The following is a 19,115-nucleotide window of genomic DNA, read 5'->3' as shown; positions in this document are numbered from 1 at the left end:
GTCCTTGGGCCATGCACCCACATGGGAGACCAGGAGAAGCACCTGGCTCCTGGCTTTGGATCAGCGCAGTGTGCCGGCCGCAGAGCGCCAGCCACAGTGGCCATTGGAGGGTGAACCAACGGTAAAGGAAGACCTTTCTCTCTGTCTCTCTATCACTATCCACTCTGCCTGTCAAAAATAAATAAATAAATAAATAAGATCGGAGTCGGCGAATACAAATGGCTTCCATAGCCTTGGCAACTCATGACAAGAGCCTAGGGAGATTACTGACGCCGTAAACAAGAGTGTCAATTTGTTAAGTCAACAACAGGAGTCACTGTGCACTTACTTCTCATGTAGGATCTCTGCCCTTAATATGTTGTTCAATGTGAATTTATGCTATAACTAGTACTCAAACAGTATTTTACACTTAATGTTTCAGTGTGGGTGCAAGTTGTTGAAATCTTTACTTAATATATACTAAATTGATCTTCTGTATATAAAGATAATTGAAAATATATCTTGATGTGAATGGAATGGGAGAGGGATCGGGAGATGGGAGGGTCACAGGTGGGAGGGAAGTTGTGGGGGGGGGGAGCCATTGTAATCCATAAGCTGTACTTTGGAAATTTATAGACAAAGTCATAGTCAAAATGGAAGTTCTCTCCTCACTTCAGAGAAAGTTACCTCCTTCTTTGATGGCCTGTTCTTTCTACTGGGATCTCACTCACAGAGATCTTTCTTTTTCTTTTTTTTTTTTTTTCCACAGTGTCTTACAACCCACTTAAGAGATCGGCCAAGGACCTCAATAGACATTTTTCAAAAGTGGAAATCCAAATGGCCAACAGACACATGAAAAAATGTTCAGGATCACTAGCAATCAGGGAAATGCAAATCAAAACCACAATGAGGTTTCACCCCACCCAAGTTAGAATGGCTCTCAAGCAGAAATCTACCAACAATAGATGCTGGTGAGGATGTGGGGAAAAAGGGACACTAACCACTGTTGGTGAGAATGCAAACTGGTAAAGCCACTATTTAAGTCTGGAGATTCCTCAGAAACCTGAATATAACCCTACCATACAACCCAGCCATCCCACTCTTTGGAATTTACCCAAAGGAAATTAATTTGGCAAATAAAAGAGCTGTCTGCACCTTAATGTTTATTGCAGCTCAATTTACAATAGCTAAGACCTGGACCCAACCCAAATGCCCATCAACAGTAGACTGGATAAAGAAATTATGAAATATATACTCTATAGAATACTATACAGCAGTAAAAAACGAAATTCTGTCATTTTCAGCAAAATGGAGGAATTTGGAAAACATCATGCTGAGTGAAATAAGCCAGTCCCAAAGGGACAAATATCATATGTTCTCCCTGATCGGTGACAGCTAACTGAGCACCAAAAAGGAAACCTGTTGAAGTGAAATGGACACTATGAGAAAGAATGACTTGATCAACCCTTGTCCAGACGGTCGAAGAACAACTTAATACTTTATCCCTTTTAGTATTTTTGTTGTTGTTGTTCTATTTAATACTATTGGTTGAACTCTTTAGTTTACACACAATTATTCTTACGTGTTTAAATTTAACTAAAAAGTGATCTCTGTTAAATATAAGAGTGGGAATCACATAAACAAGACTAGTGTCTGCTAATACTAACTGATAGAATTAAAATGGAGGGAATGATCCAACATGGGAAGTGTGATACACAGCAGACTCATAGAATGGCAGATGTTCTAAACAGCACTGTGGTATTTATTTATTTGAAAGTCAGAGATACATAGAAGGAGAAGGAGAGGGAGAGGGAGAGGGAGAGGGAGAGGGAGAGGGAGAGAGAGAGAGGTCTTCCATCTACCAATTCACTCCTCAATTGGCCGCAATGGCTGGAGCTGCACAGTTCCGAAGCCAGGAGCCAGGAGCTTCCTCCAGGTCTCCCATGCAGGTACAGGGGCCCAAGGACTTGGGCCATCATCTACTGCTTTTCCAGGCCATAGAAGGAGCTAGATTGGAAATGGAGCAGACGGGACTCAAACTGGTACCCTAATGGGATACCTGCACTGCAGGCAGTGGCTATACCTGCTATGCCACATTTGGTTTGCCTTTCTAGAGCAAAAATGGTGTCAAAGTTATAACATCTTTGTCTTCTGATGGCTCCCATGTTCTCACTTAAAAAGGAAAATATCTTTTGATTATAGTACAGGTATCTTAATTGTCTTTCTGAAAGATTAATAATTTTGATAGTTTGGGTTAAGGAGATTTGCATGCAAATGAAAATCGCTGGGCTTAGCTTCATTTATGCAAATTAAATGATATGCCTTTTTGTCTATTGTTCATAGTGGAAACTTCTGCATATCACAAGGCATTTACCAGCTGTGTGAACAGAGTTGACGCAGAGAATGAGGCCAAAAGTGGGGACATCCATCCTGAGTTGAAAGCCCAACTGGGTCATTTGTTAGTCATGCTACCTTGGGCAAATATTAAGATCCCTTGTGTATAAAACAGAATAAAATAATACAGAGCCTGTATGCTTGTGAGGGCTTGGAAACACTGAACTGAATTAAACCACCTGGTGCACAGAAAGTGATCAATAAATGGAAGTTTATGATAGGCAGAAATTCCTAGACTTGCTTAAAAATTCTATATTTTCTCACTTCTTTATTTGCAAAAGAACAGCAGCTATATTCATTTGGAAAAATTCCTAAATCATTTAATGATAATTAGGAAAACTCCTGTGTGTGCCTTGTTAATGAATTTTCATCAAGGTGACCTTTGCTTATTTTTCCTTGCTTTTCCATGCTTTGTCAAGGTGAATTTGTGACTGAAATTTTATAGCTTTACCAATTTGATCAAATCCTTCATAGATAAGATTGCTATTGTAAATCTGGCAAATGTTAAAAATCCCTACAAGTATCCCTATCACATACCTTTTACTCAATAAATATTAGTAGTTATTATTAGTAACTAATATGTAGAGATTCTATCATATGTGCTTTCAGATTATAAATGTTTAAAAAAATGAAAATGCTATTTTTCTGAGGATGACTTAAATGGTTCTATAGTTAGGATGTGGGTTAAATTATTGCCTCAAAGATATCTCACAAAGAGCTATTTCTTCTTATACATGACCTCCTAGTTACCTATGCCATCAGTGTAGTTTTCCCAGTGACTGAGAGCCTGGTGTTTTGGGAATATGCATTTCAATTTTTATTCCAAGCTCTTGCCCCAACAGAGATAAGAATTCAAAGTAGAAGCCTAAGTACAGTACAGAAGTGAGAGCAGGATTTATTTATAGTGAGATAGATATATACATTAATGAATGAGTATGGGTAACCTATCCTGGAGAGATACCTGTCATGAGTGGGCCAGAAAATTGCCTATGAGGAGAGGATGAGAAAAGGACAGAGAGAAGGGCCAACAGAAAGGGCAAGAAGCCAAAAAGGCAAAAGGGTTGCTCACTTGTGATAGCATATTTTATGGGATAGGCGGTGATCCCCTAATGGAATAGACAAATGGGCAGTGTTTGGGCTGGGTTTAGTGTTTTGGGGCGTTTCATGGCATCTCCATTTGGAGTTTAACTTCCACATTGCCCTCATGATGCCTTCTCCTTCCGGATGCAGGACAGGCAGGTGCATAATGAGGAGGTTGGCGTACTAGATTGACATGTAAGGGGGTAAAGTTATAGTGCAGAGCTGTGTAGAAATTGTGAAAAATCTTTCAACTCATTTATTCCTACCTACCTTTCTGCCTATTTCCTTTATATCACCTCACACTAAAGCTGCTGCCTCCAAGAAATTACTCTGCAAGGTAACATCCCAGAGGTGAGTCCACAAAACCAACCCAAGACTTTCCTTTGTTTACCTGAGTTTAGTTTCACTATACTTAAAAGAAGAGATTTGAATCTGTATATTTCGTGAGTACAGAGCCATGTGATTTTGTTTTAATGGTTAAATTACGATACAAAGTGCATGAAGAAGTCAGAGTGGATCCTGATTAAGACTGTTGTTCAATATTAAGGAAAATTATGTCAGTGATTTTTAGCCTTCTAAAACCTACTGCTCTGTTAAGAATCAGAATGATACACTTCATGCATTTCCGATCTCTTCGGAGAATTATTTACCTCTCTCAACCAACTCCCTTCCTCCCCTTTCCCCATAAGCTTGGAATGAAAGGCATCGGTTGGGGTGCAGAAAACCTAAACTCCCCCTGACCGTAATTCCATTAACCTTCCCAAAGGTACCCCAAAGAAACATAAATCTAATTATGATGACTATGCAAAATTGGCAATGTGTAAACAATATACAGGTCCAGTTCAAACCAGATTAATGTTTCTAGGCTCTGGCTACATAGAGGAGCACTTAATGGCTTCATTGCTTGTCTTTCCACAAGTGTAGCAGGGAAAAGTTCAGAACAGTGATTTGGAAAGACTATTGGATCCTGCTTCCGCAGCACTGGGTGCCACATCTAGGTTTAATTAATAGAAATTGAATGTAATGCAAAAATTTTCTGCAATGAGGTATATCTATAATCAATGTTTGCATGATTTCCTGTTGGAAATTGAAAGCAGTCCAGATAGATTGTCTCTGGGAGGCTTTTTTCCAAGCTTCAAAGAATAAATTTTGCATAGCTTCCTGGAGGCATCACCAAAATGGAAGCCTGGATACAATTTCATCTAAACAGACTTGCACAGTAAATGTGTATCTCGTATGTTCCTGAAATGTGATATAACAGCTGATCAGGGGGACTGATTGGTTTTGTGTTTGACTCGATTTATGCTAGGAGTGAAGGTGGGATTTGTTAGAGGCTAGAATTTTGATGATTTTTAGTTGTAAAAAAGAAAAAAAAGTAGAAAGTATTCAAACTGTATCACTAATCTGATTCTTATAATGAGTTGGCGACTATTTCCTCTCTTTCATTTAATAGGCGTAAAGAACTGAGTTGAATCATCTGCTCAGAATGCCTAAAGCCTGCAGATAAATAGAGAGCCATTTTCTTTAGATTTACTGTTTGTGTTGCTTTGCTAGGCATTTTTATGTTGACCATGTTTTAGATTTTATTTCTGTCTGGTATACAAAGTCTAAATTATTGAGGCTGCCATACTGCCCCAAATAAATCCAATTTAGCCCCAGTGGAGAGATAAATACACTTGGTTGTTAGTAAATTTCTTTTTAGAACAGAGATTGGTAAATTGTTCTATATAATGTCAGGTGGTCAATATTTTTGTCTTTGCTGGCTATGACTACTCCACCCTGCTTTTGTAGCAAGAGACATATGTAAATAAAAGGATGTGACGATGTTAGATAAAACTTCACTTTCAAAAGTAAGTGGTGGGCCAAACTTGTCCTTGGACTTTAGTTGCAGATCCTGGATTTAAACCATTATTTGCAAATCTAGAAAAAATAGACAAAAGTAAGGCCTTCATTATTTAAAATAATTATTAGGTATATAATCTTGCTTGCGATATATACCACTTTTTCACTTAAACTTAAAATTCACTTTTGTTCTTAAAGAAGTATAGAGGTTTGGAGTCGGGTTCTGTAGTGTGGTGGGGAAAACCATTGCCTGCAGCATTGGGTTCCCACATGAGCAATGATTCACATCCCACTGTGGCCATTGGGGAGTGAACCAGTGGATGGAAGATCTCTGTCACTTCCTCTCTCTGTGTAACTCTAATTTTCAAATAAATAAAGCAAATCTTAAAAAAAAGAAGCATACTATAAAGCTTATCAAGATCATTGCCTTGCAGAAAATGGCTCTGGACATATGTTTTCTCACTACACATATAGTTGAATTATGAGGTGCTTGTTACCATTTTTGATGAGAACACAGCTTTACATGCCTTTACATGCCGGCCAAAATGAACAGTTTTCTATATCTAAAATTCACTTTGCTGTGGTCCACGTTGTTCTTACTTTTCTCAGTAATTTAATTGAAAAATAGAATAATGACTGCAATAGGTTGTATGTCCAGAAGAACTACTGTCATTTTGGAAGAAATGTTTCAACTATCCTCATTTAGCTTTACTGATAGGGGTTCTTTGTGTTATCAAAGCTGCCATCTTTGATACACCTGCTATTTCTCTCTGTCATCAATTAGGTTAACAGTGTTTGAAAATGGATTTGCAATCAACTAATTTTCTCTATTTTCTACTTTAAAAATTGTGTTCTTAAAACATCGCACTAGTAGTAAGTAGCCCAAGTAGCTCTCCAACACTTGTTATAGTCTTTGCAGAAGGCACAGAATGTATTGCTAGAGTTAGCAAATAAAAACATGTAGGGGGGGGCCAATAACATCTGAATTTCAGATAAATGACAATAATTTTTAGTATAAATATGCCATACAAAATATTGGGGACATACTTATACACTATTTGATGAGACATAATTGTGCTACAAATTTATTTGGTGTTTTTCTTAAATTGTGCTGTAGTAAATGGAGTTTTCACTAGACAATATATATTATATTGAGTACTACTGAAGTTTACGGATATAAATACTTCTAGCAGATACTCCTCACTGGTGAATCTGTCTTGGTGAGTGCCTCTTCCTATGCCATGTTGCTGACCGGGCTAGATTTGAGTCAGGCAAGCAAATATCTCTTTAATGCAAACAAGGGGAGAATGCATTCATAGTGGGAGCTCTGTTTTCCTAATTCTTAATACACAGGAAAGGTTTAAAATGATTGTTAGAGTGTATTTTACATTTTAGTGATAATTTATTTTTGCTATTTCATTCTAACTTTATATTATTTGGAAATTAGGGGGAAAAAGAAAATATTCTAATAATTATCCATAGAAAGCTATTGTAGACGTTTTCCACATGTATGTCTTACAATGTTATTTTCCCCTTTCATTTCTAAATAAATGGGCTTGATTCCTCTTCCTTCTTGCAGTATGAAGTCCAAAAGCAAGTAATCTCTTGTTCCGCATGATTCCATTGATGGATCCTCAATCAACTTTCTGGTTCTCTTACTTCATCTTGTTATGTTATTTCATCTCGTTTTATCAATTGCCCCCTTGACTGAATTACTTCGAATACCACTAACACAAAAGAGTTAAGTGGAGTTGACATTTGGTGAAGGTTGGAGAGTTAGTGGAGGTTGATTGCCTCACAGGACATACTCTCCCTAGAGTTTCTCTGGAATCATCCGCAGTGGGGCTCTTGCACTTGAGCTGCAGCCACCTGAGATGTTGTAGCTCCAAGCCCACAGCCCTCCCACAACACCTTAACTGTTTGGTCCCTCTGCTCCTCACTGCAGAGCCCTGCCACACCCTTCCCCTGGTTGCCTTTCCTTCCTGTGCCTTCTCTAGACTCAAACTGAAAATTCACATTACTTTATCATTTATCATAGACTATTTGTTTAACCCTTCTCCTTGCTCCTTATCCTGGAGGCTTTTCCTAGGGATCTTACCCCTACTCAGACAAAACAAATTTACATATACAATTGGTTTATAAACATGTAAATACCACATTTCCCCCTAGTCCTAGGAATGTCTGAACCTTCTTTCTTTATCATAGAAAGGGGTTGGCAACTGATTAAACCTCATTAATTTGATATTGTACTAAGCTCTTTAAATGTCTACATTCTTATCTTTACAATTATTTAATTTTGTATTTAATGTCAAAGAACTAAGATTTGAAAATATTTGTAATTTGTTGTATTCACTATCTCATAGCAGTGTCATTTTATATTTATGTTTAATGTATCCACATAATAAAAAACAGACTTTTCTGAAGAAATTTGTATATATAAAATTCATAGTATATTAATAGACACAGTATAACATACATATAATACATTATAGCTTAGTACTAAAACCATTTACCCAAAGAAACAGAAGTAAATGTGAAAGTACAGTTATTTTCTTTTTCACCAATTTTACCAATCTGGGGAAATACTTCCTTCATCTCCAGGTCTCCCTATGGGTTAAAGAATATTTATTCTCCTCTTTTTATACTTCATCCTCCTACCTTCTTCACTGTGAGATCACAGTTTTCTTTCTTTTTTAAACAAGATTTATTTATTTATTTGAAAGTCATTTACAGGGAAGGTGAGAGAGAGAAAGAGAATGAGAATCTTCCATATGCTGATTCACTCCCCCAGAGGGCTTGGATGGCAAGGGTGAGCCAAGCTGAAGCCAGGAGTTAGTCATTTTACCTGGGTCTCCTATCAGCAGGGAGCTGGAGTGGAAGTGGAGTAGCCAGATACCATATGCAATGCCATATTTGTAAACGAGAGCTTTATCCGTTATGCCAGAACACTGGTCCCTCTTTTCTTTTTTTTAAGATTCATGATCTTGTGATTCTGGCTGAAGTTTCCTTCAAGATGCAGCCAAGGCCCATTTTATTTTATTTTGTTTTATTTTTCATATGCGCCGTTTTACCTCCTGATCTCCTCTGGCACCCTCTGTGATAATGTGTTACTTTGGTTGCTCTTGTTTAGGTAACTTGTGTTTCTGGGGAATTCCTGCATGCAACCTTTCTTCGTTTGCTGTGCGTGCAACACAGGAGGTGTTCAATAGGTATGTGTTGACTGCACTGATGAACACACTGCATGGAGGAGTCAATGGAATGATACCATTTCTTTCTCAGGCTGTGTCCTGTTGGACACACTGGTATGGTCAGGCATTACTTCATACCACCAAAAACATTTGCCTTGAAAGCCAGTTGCTCTCAAACAGCTTAATGTTGTGGAAGAGCAAGGTTCAAGGTGGGTGGGGGGAGGTCGTCTCTTTCTCATCCTAAGACACCATTCCTGGCAGTGAAAATTAGGGCCTTCAATGCTTGTGCAAATTACATAGAGTACTTAGACTTTCAGTTGGAAATAAGCAAGTAGAAAAGGAATGGGGCCGGCGCAGTGGCTCAATAGGCTAATCCTCCACCTTGCGGCGCCGGCACACCAGGTTCTAGTCCCGGTCGGGGCGCCAGATTCTGTCTCGGTTGCCCCTCTTCCAGGCCAGCTCTCTGCTGTGGCCAGGGAGTGCAGTGTAGGATGGCCCAAGTGCTTGGGCCCTGCATGCGCATGGGAGACCAGGAGAAGCACCTGGCTCCTGGCTTCGGATCAGCACGGTGCGCAGGCCGCAGCAGCCATTGGAGGGTGAACCAGTGGCAAAGGAAGACGTTTCTCTCTCTCTCTCTCACTGTCCACTCTGCCTGTAAAAAAAAAAAAAAAAAAAGGAATGGAACCTGTAAATGAGTGGTTGGGTCACATGTTTTTTATTAGGAAATTCTGACACTTGGACTTCGCCCTAGCAGATTTTTTTTTAGCTAACATCTTTGTATTCAGAACAGCATTATCTTTCAAATCAGAGACATAGAATATTCTCAGATATGTTTTCCAGAATGTGAACACTTTCCATATTGGTTACAGAATCCCAAAGTAGTATAAAACACTTTAGATAATACATTTTCTAGGTAAGGCGATCAGTTAGCGTGTAAGTATTAGAATTAGTAGATCTGGGATGCTGATGGATAGCTAAGCTGTCCAACGAGTCACTGAACTTCAGAGCATTCTAAGGTATCTTTACCTTCTTGAGCAAAGCAAAGCATCAGGTTGATGTGTGAGTAGGTGTGCAGCAGAGACCATCTTTTCTGTCATTTATTCTCAATGCTCTGTGAGAATAAAGGATCCTCATGCAGCAAGAAGCAGAATTGTAATTCTGTTATTAGGCTTGTAATTTTATATCTATCCCCAGCAAAGAGTATTTCTCTTCCCTTACCTATGTGGGGAATCTTAATGTAACCTAATATTTTTATTAATCTTGAATATGATGAAAATTTTCTTGCTTAGCTCTTCCAAATAACCAGTATATAAGCATATATGTGTTTATTTCTGTGAATACTTCAAAAAATTCATGGAAAAATGAGATTAAAAGATAACTTTATCTTTGCACAAAAATTTTTGAAACCCATGCATAATTTTTTTGTGTTTTACATTTTCCACTAATTTTTAGAGACATCTCAGATGAATGAATTTCAATAATCTTTTGCACCAAAATAAACTTATCTTTTAATTACATTTTCCATGAACTTTTTTTTGATACCCACAATGACTGGTATTCATTGTATCCATTTTAATTTCGGTGTTACTTATCTATTTATCTTTACATAGGGACAGATTGCTCCTTTGCCTGCATTTCTGTTGTACTTTTGACCTTTTATTATTATTTAAAATATTTCAGACTTAGGAATAGGACAAATAGTGAATTTTCAATATTAAATGAAACTTCCTTGTGTATTACTCCCTATCTCATTTTCCTCAACTTTCTCAGAATTTACTATGCCATGTTTTATAATTCTCATGAGCATTTTTATATTACTATATATATAAGCATCTATAACACACAGGGCATCATGGCCATTATTATCTTAAAATTATATGGATTTTGCACGTTATGTTTCTGATATACAGGTATTGTAATGCACATAATCTAGGTAATTTAGCTTTGTACTATTTCACTGGATAGTTATATCAATAAATTTTTCTATTCTCCTATTGATGAGCATTGAGATTATTTTCTTCTTGTTTTCTTCTTTTCTTCTATTGCAAACCATTAATCAAATACTCACGTACATGGTTGCTAGGTATGGAATTGCTGGGTCATGGGATGTGTTCATAGTCACATTTCTAGGATATTACCAAATTACTCTCCAGTGAGATTACCAATGTATAATCCTTTTAGCTATATGTGACATTACCTCTCACTCCACATTCTTGCTAGCATTTCGTATTACGGCTTTGGTAGCTAGGAAATAATATTTCATTATAGTTTTAACTATTCTTTTTTCCTTGATTTTTCTCCTTAAATGATTTGCTAAGTATTTTTAACTGAATTATAGAGCATTTAAGTATATTTTTGAATTATAACTTTTTCTTTGATTATATATACAGCAGACATCTTCTTGGGACCAGCGTTGTGGCTTAGGGGGTAAAGCCACTGCCTGCAATGCTGGCATCCCATATGGGCACAGCTGCCCCACTTCTGATCCAGCTCCCTGCTAATGGCCTGTGAAAAGCAGCAGAAGATGGCTCAAGTGTTTGGGCCTCTGTCATCCATGTGGGAGACCTGAAAGAAGCTCCTGGCTCTTGGCTTCAGCCTGGCCCAGCTCTGGCCATTGCAGCCACTGAGGAGTGAACCAGTGGATGGATTATCTCTCTCTGTCTATCCCATTTTCTCTTTAACTCTTTCAAATAAATCTTTAAAAAAATATATATTCTTGCCATTAGTATGGCATCATTTTTTAAGATTTATTTTATTTATATGAAATGCAGAGTTACAGAGAGTCAGAAGCCGAGAGAGAGAATCTATCTATCTTCCATCTGCTGGTTTGCCTCCCAGATGGCCACAGCAGCCGGAGCTGGGCCAGGTTGATGCCAGAATCCAGGAGCTTGGAGCTTGGAGTTTGGGTCTTCCATGTGAATGTCTGGGTCCCAAACACTTGTGCCATTTCTGATACTTTTCTTAGGATATTTTCAGGGAGCTGGATCAGAAGTGGAGCAGCCAGGATTTGAACCAGTGCCCATATGGGATGCCATCACTGCAAGTGGCAGGCTTTACCTGCTGCGTCACAATGCTAGCCCCTAGCACAGTGTCTTTATATATTTCTAGGTGTAATGTTACATGTTTATTTGTCTCTTTTTCTCATATGATTATAAGTGGTAGCAGAAATACATGTTTTCACTTTTATTTCCTCAATTCCTGTCATATAGATGGTATCCAGAAAAGTTACTTGAATTAACTTGAGTGTGTCACTTAATGTCGAAACTATTGTAAATTGGAGTATTTAAAGTTTCCTGCTTGCAGGCCTTTCTATCAACCCTTAAGAGTGACAACCAGATCAGATTAGGCCCTCTTATTAACTTATAAAATACAGCTTCCTGTAAAATCCAGGCAGAATTTCTCTTAGAACACTAGTAAGGTCGGTATAGGTTAATATATTCAGATGGAATTGGAATAACAGATGCATTACTATTTACTATCCAGAGCTGCTAGGGAGGCAAGGAGGAAGGAGGGCAAAATGTGTACCAAGCTTTGTCATCTTTGCAGCTCATCAACATCAGCAGCTGACACAGGCAAGTGTTCGTAAATGAGTTCTATTGGCTGACACCGACCTTGTCGTTACAACCAGTGCTTTCTTGACATCTATTAGTTTGACACGTGGCAGTGGACTCCGTGGGCAGCTGGTACCTTGGATTTGAATGTACTGTGAGTTCTAAAGCATTATTAGTGCAATTGCTTGATATTGTTGTCATGCTATACCTTTGACATTGATAATAGCTGTATCCTGTCTGTCTGTCTTATTTCATGTCATGGTAGTTACATGATGGTTTATAATGGTAGCAGACAACAGATGTTAAATTAGCTAGAGGCTGATGCATGCTTAACTTTGGAATTGTTCCAGGGAAAGTTGATTTCACTTTAATAATTTGATGTTACAATAAATAAAAATTTAAGTAAATTGTAGTTAAAGTAGCTCATAAATTTGAAAAATTCTTTGTATTTCAGCTGTAATTTTAAAGACAAATTTGAGATTATACATTTTTACAATTAAAAATATATTAAATGTAAATTTAAGTAGGAAGAACTTGGGAATGTAGAAACGTATCACAATTTAAATAATTTGATCTTGGACTAGTTTTAGAAATATAATTTTGTGTTTTAGACATATTCTTAGTTATATACAGTGATTACAGAACACAAAAGCCACAGTTCTCAATTATTTTCCTCCTTTGTCCTTCCTTGTACTTCTCTCTGTCTTTGTCTCTGCCCCTCTTTCTCCACCCCTTCCAACTCTTGTCTCTAACCTGGTATCCAAATATTCTTCTACACTTCAAGTGGCGCTTAGGACTCTCCTTAGGAAGTTTCATTGCCTGTTTCTTTTTGTCCAATGGTGTTCCTTAAAACTAAGAATTATCTACAGTAGTAAGCGAAGTTAGCAGTGTTGTTTATGGTAGTGTATGTAATTACCATTGGGTGTGTCAGTCCTGGGATGATGAAATATTATCTGGGTACTACAGCTTTTTTTTTTTCCAGGCATTGCTCTTTCAATTAGGATCACATTACCTAGATGTAAGTGAAATAAGATGTGGAGAAGAGGATTTATCTAGTTCACCATGAATGCATTCCAGAATGATTTGTTATTATTTCTATATCTACAAGCAGGTGGACATGTGTGCATGTGCAGTAACTGGGTACTTTTTTATATTTTGAGTTAATAACGAGAGAAATATCCTTTGCCTTGCAAATTTAGGATTTTTTTTTTCCTTCTCAAATTCTTCACATTAGGAAGATTAGTGTATTTTCATGGCTATTTCAATTTGTTCTCCCAAGGTGGCACAGCTTTAACTATTTCCCATGTATTGTAGTTGCTGTAAAGGTCTTTTTTTTTTCATCAAAGAAACACTGAATAGTGAATAAAAGCCTAAAATATCAGCCATTGCTGTCTAAAAGTAATATAAAAATATGAGAATTTTTTGAGATGCTGCCTGGAGTTAGTATAAGAATGTGTTCAAATTTGGGGGCCAGAGCTGTGATATAATGGGTTAAGCCACCACCTGCAATGCCAGCATCCCATATGGATGTGGGTTCCATTCCCAACTGCTCCACTTCTGATCCAGCTCCCTGGTAATATGCCTGGGAAAAAAGAGTGAAAGATGGCCCAGTATTTGGAACCCTGCATCAACATGAGAGATCAGATGAAGCTCCTGGCTTCTGGCTTCAGCCTGGCCCAGCCCTGGTCATTTATGGTCATTTGGGGGGTGAACCAGCAGATAGAAAATCCTCTCTCTCTCTCTTTCTTTCACTCTCTCTGTCTCTCCTTGTCTCTCCCTCTCTCCTTCTCTTCCTCTCTTTTTCTTTCCCTTTTCCCCTCTCTGTAATTCTGCCTTTCAAATAAATAAATGAATCTTTGATAAAAAAGAAAAAGAATGTGCTCACATTTTGTAGCAGTCTCCTAGTTCTTAGAAGGCTCCATTGTATGGGTGGACCTCAAGTTTCAAATATGCTGTATTCATATTGCTGATAGCTTTTCACTAGAAAATTGGGTCCAGGAGAGACTTGTCATCTTTGGTAAATCATAGACTCCAAATAAGAATTCCCATGGTAACTGAGGCACCCGGGCCAGGCTGGCAGTTACCTCTGTGCTGTCACTCCTCTCTTCTGACTCCAGCCCCCCAGGTCCTAACTGGCTGCTCTTTTAAGGTGCACCTCTGAGAAGCTTATCTATGAGAAACGTGTGGGATAATGGCTAATATCACAGGGCTATGGAGTCAGAGAGACCGGATATGAGGGCTAGAGCTATCACTTGCACGCTGTATGACCATGTCAGTGAGAGTTCGGTGTGTGGGAGTTAATTTTCAGAATTTGCTCTTACTAAATGGGGATGAACATAGCACTTATTTGATAGAGTTTTTGTGAGGACTCCATGAGAAAGCACTTAGTAAATGTTTGGCACATATAGTAGATAGCAGCTTCCCAAGTTTGTGTTTCATAATCACAACTGTCTAAATTCTGTAGTGGGGGTTGGGTGGGGTGGGTGGGTGGGTTGCACTAGTGTTTGGTTTGTTGGTTAAGATGCCCTCGTCCCATATTGGAGTACATGGGTTAGACACTGAGCTCCGGCCTCTGATTTTCACTTCCTGCTCATATTCAACCTTGGGAGGCAGTTATGATAGTTCAAATAGTTGGGTTTCTGCCACCCAAATGAGTGGCCTGGCTTAAGTTTCCAGCTTCCGGCTTTGGCCATGGCCCAGCCTCTGCTATTGCAGGCATTTGGGGAATGATCCAACAGATAGGAGCACTCTCTCTTCCTTTCTCTTTCTCAAATGAATTGAAAAATAATTAAGTTCAGAAGAGCTTTAAAAAGAAATTCTATTGGGGCTGTGGGTATTTGACGAGAACAGTTTTCTTATTTGTAGATAGGAAACAAGCAAACTAAAGAAATCGCTGAGATTAAAGGGTGGAAGTGCAGGACAGTGTCTTTACAGTTTTATATGCAAGCTGCAGCATCCTATGAGAAGCCTTCAACTTGCCAAGTGCAGTCCCATTCCTTTGAGAAGGTCATTGTGTAAGGAGCTGCCTACCAGTAGCTGTCCTCACACAAACCTCTATTCATGCTGCTTTTCTTTTTCATGCCCCAGAGTTCTAGCTTTATCTCAAGCCTCTATTTTTCTCCCCAGAACAATCTCTGCAGTTTATGAAACTTCAGTTTAATTTATGTTGATGATGACTAAGGCTATATTTCTAGCTCTCATTTCTTCCGAATTCTAAAGCCGAAATTTCCTGGGCTCCATTCCAAATGTTCTATGTTCTCTCCTGGACCTGCCACGCTAGCCTGAACCACCAGTGCTCAGATTCCTGTAGCCTAAATCCTGGCCACATAAAACGACTGCCTGTTTTCTTTGAACATTGTGTTTATCAGATTTAACCCTTTCACATTTCCCACCTCTTCCTTTTTGTCAATTTGTTTTCTGTCTGTACTTCCTCATTGGTTGGGTATTGAAATTCAATCTTAAAACCTTTATCTCTGTCTCTCTCTCTCACTGTCCATTCTGCCTGTCAAAAAAAAAAAAAAAAGAAATAAAAAAATAAAAAAAAAGAAATTCAATCTTAAGGTTTTAACTGGTCTCAATTTCTTAAAAGCTCCCACATTTATGGCTACTTTAAAACATTCATGGAAAGTGGAGTTAAAAGTTAACTTTATTGTGGCACAAAAAAATCATGAAATCTGGAATTAAAAGGTAACTTTATTAAGCCACAAAAATTTTTAAAATACACTGGGTCTTCAAAAATTTCTTGAAAATATGTAGTATGTAAAAAGTGTACATGGATTTGAAAAATTTTACACTTAAAAATACTTGTTTTAGTTTCATTTACTGTGAACTTTTTGAAGCCCACTTATATGTCCCTACAACATCTTGTATGTGAATTCTAGCTTCATATATGCAACTCCACACTCAGCATCTTCACTTGTATGTCTAAAACATCTCTCCAACCTAGCTGCCTGAAATTGATCTCTTGTACTTTTGCTTCCTACGCCATCTATTTATGTGTAATGCATAATTTTTAGTGTCACTTTGTACTTGTTTTGATTTTTGGAATCAGCTATTTCTTCAAGGAGCCCTGCTTTGTTTTTTAGGGAGAATGGCAGGAAGAAGCCATGATGTAGATGCTTGATGTGTTCATTGCTACTGGGAGAGAGATTATGTTACTAATTTGCTATAGATATTTCAAATTTTTCCATCTTACCCAGAATAAAAGCCAACGTCCTTATACTGGCTGACAAGGCCCTGGCAGTCTGTCCCTCCCCACTGCCCCCCAGTTCTCAAATGCTCTGTTATCACCCCCATGGCTTTTCCCCAGGATCACTTGCTTCAGCCACAGTAATCTCTGCTCTTCATACATGAAGATGTTCTCTCAACTTTGGGTCTTGTCATTTGCTGTTTTTCTCTTCCTAGAGTATTTTCACCTAGATATATGCATGATTTACTTCCTCACTTTCTTCAACCCTCTTTGTAAAAGTCACCTTCAAGGGAGCCTTCTCAGTCAATCTATTTAAATATATTGTGCTCTCACATCCTCCTTCTGGCACCGTATCTGTATTTTCCAGGCTTATTTTTCTCTCAGCACTATTATATTCTAACATACATTGCATAACATTGCCTGATGAAAAGTATTTCTTTTACTTATTATAGTCTATCTCCCTCTTCTAGAACAGAGGCTACACCAGCATAGAGAGTTTTGTATTTTTAATTCAGTGTTGTATCCTCAATATCAAGAGTGATGCCTGGTACCCAGACAGTGCTCAATCAAGGTTGATTGAACAGAAATGTGTATCTAGCCTGGTGTATGCTTGCACCAGACATTGGAGTACAGGGGTTTGATTGCTGGCTCCTAGTCTTGATTACAGCTTCCTGCTAGGCAGTGGTGATAGTTCAAGCAGTTGGGTCCTTGCTACCCATGTGGGAGACCTAGATTGAGTTCCTGGCTTCAGAACCAGTCCAGCTCCAGCTCAGCCATAGCTATTGTGAGCATTTGAGGAGTGAATCAGCAGACAGGAACTTTCTTGTCTGTATCTCTTTGTATCTTTTCCTCTCAAACAAACAAAAAAAAAGATTTATTGAACAAATAATGAGTGAGTGAATATGGTAGAGGAGGCAGTAGTAGGGAATGGGCTCTGGAAGGCCATACCAATACAGCATCAAAGCCAAAATTACTATCACTGTGACTCTTCTGTAGCTGTGAGGATGTGTAAGCGTGAAGGCTTATACAATCTGCTCTAGTAGATAACTGCCAAGGAGTTGGAAGCTTCATATTTATAGCAAATAGCTTTGGGATTCAGATTGTGTAGCAATAAGAATGAATCCATTTTAATGACCCAGTGAGTACATTGGTGTGGATTATTTCACAGAAGAAGGAAAGTGTTACAAAAAAGGAATTTTTTTTGATGAAAAATGAGAGAAAAGAAAATCATGAAGAAAAAGAAAGACAAAGGAAAACATACCTAAAGAAAAAGAGCAAGGAATCTCAGCTGAGGACTACCTTGAAAACTCTTAGTGACTCCTCATACATGCTCCTGCTCCTTTGCCGTAGAGCAACTGACCCTCGCAGTGTGTGTGTGTGTGTGTGTGTGTGTGTGTGGCATTGAGCAGGAAGAGAGTCCTAGCCCTGGAAGCACATGGGTACATATATTGTGGAGACACTACTTGGCCTAAATGATGCAAATTTGGCCTGGTGGATGCTGCCATTAATTGAACTGATTAAGAAAAAAATTTTCAGCACAAGACACTTCCATATACTTATGGGAAGCATCTCTTTTGGACTCCTCTACTGTGTGATTTGTGCCCTTCATCAGAAGGCCCATCTGCCAGTTGGCAGTCAGACTTTCTGTAGAGCCTGAAGCTTTACTTGGGGGATGTGTCCAAAGGGAGAACACCTGGGTGGGCTGAGCTTCCTCTTGATTTAGCTCAAGGGCCAAGGAATGGTGTTATTCTAACCTTTCCTTCAAGGAGGAACCATGTATATGCTTATGCTAATGTGTTTTTCCACACTTAATACATTTAGTTTAAGAGAAGTGGTTTTAGAATTGAGATAAAATAGTTTACTGTTTTTTTCTCTCAAGACATTTCAAGGAAAAGCCAGAAACTTCAGCTGGATCTCTGAAGGGTCAGAGGCTCAGAGAAGGAAGAGATGAGAATCTGACCCAAGTGGGAGATCCAAGGGTGGGGGCAAGGCAGCAGAAGCCACACACATACTAACAGGCAAAATTATTGGTATATTTGGCTCTTTCTTCTTTTCTCTGAGTGTTCTGGTCTGAATATCACCTCTAAAACTCATGTTGAAGTTTAATTTCCATTGTGACGGTGTTGAGATGAGGCCTTCAAGAAGTGATTGGGTCTTGATGATCTGTCCTAATGAATGGACGCATGTTTCCTTTTGGAGATGGATTCATGGAGTGGACTTCTGACAAAAGGGTGGAATGGGCTCTGGTTATCTCTCTGCCTCCTGTGTGCTCACTTGTCCTTGAGCCACACTGTCCTGAAGGACGCAGGCCATCACCAGATGCAGCCCTTTGATCTCAGACTTCTCAGCCCCATGAAGGGTGAGACGAACAAGCTTTTGTTTCACAGTTTTTCCAAGCAGTTGTATTTTGATATAGCAACAGAAAATGGACTAATTTGTTGGGGTTCTGTGGACATGAGACAACTTGATGACAAATTTGAAAGAGTTCAAAGAGCATGACTGGCCACAAAGACTATGGCATTACTTAGCCTTAGGCAAGAAGATAAATGCTAGTCATTTCTCCCACCCCTGTCCCATTTTTTTAAATTGGAAGGGTATCAAGAATGTCTCCCAAACATTTGTCTTTCAGATGTAGGGTAACTATTTACCAGTTTCTATTAAGCACAGCCAGTTTAATAAATTATAAAAATCAGCCATTAGGCTTAGATAGCTTAACTTATACCCATTATAGGAATCTCATAATGGGTAACCAGATCTTAATAGCTGTGCTACCTATCCATTAGGGTCTGGAGAAAAAATTGTAATCTTGGCCGGCACTGTGGCTCACTTGGCTAATCCTCCGCCTGCGGTGCTGGCACCCTGGGTTCTAGTCCCAGTTGGTGCGCCGGATTC

At 38.7% G+C, this 19,115-nt stretch overlaps 1 protein-coding gene across 47 annotated transcripts in view; it reads left to right on the top strand.

Moving 5' to 3' along the window:
- MLIP (muscular LMNA interacting protein) overlaps positions 1-19,115 on the top strand; it is a 313,811-nt gene that overhangs the window by 101,617 nt on the left and 193,079 nt on the right. The gene's annotated exons all lie outside the window — the stretch shown is intronic.

Source organism: Oryctolagus cuniculus, chromosome 5 (genome assembly GCF_964237555.1).
Source record: "Oryctolagus cuniculus chromosome 5, mOryCun1.1, whole genome shotgun sequence".
Lineage (NCBI taxonomy): Eukaryota > Metazoa > Chordata > Mammalia > Lagomorpha > Leporidae > Oryctolagus > Oryctolagus cuniculus.
This window is presented reverse-complemented; position numbering and strand designations above follow the sequence as displayed.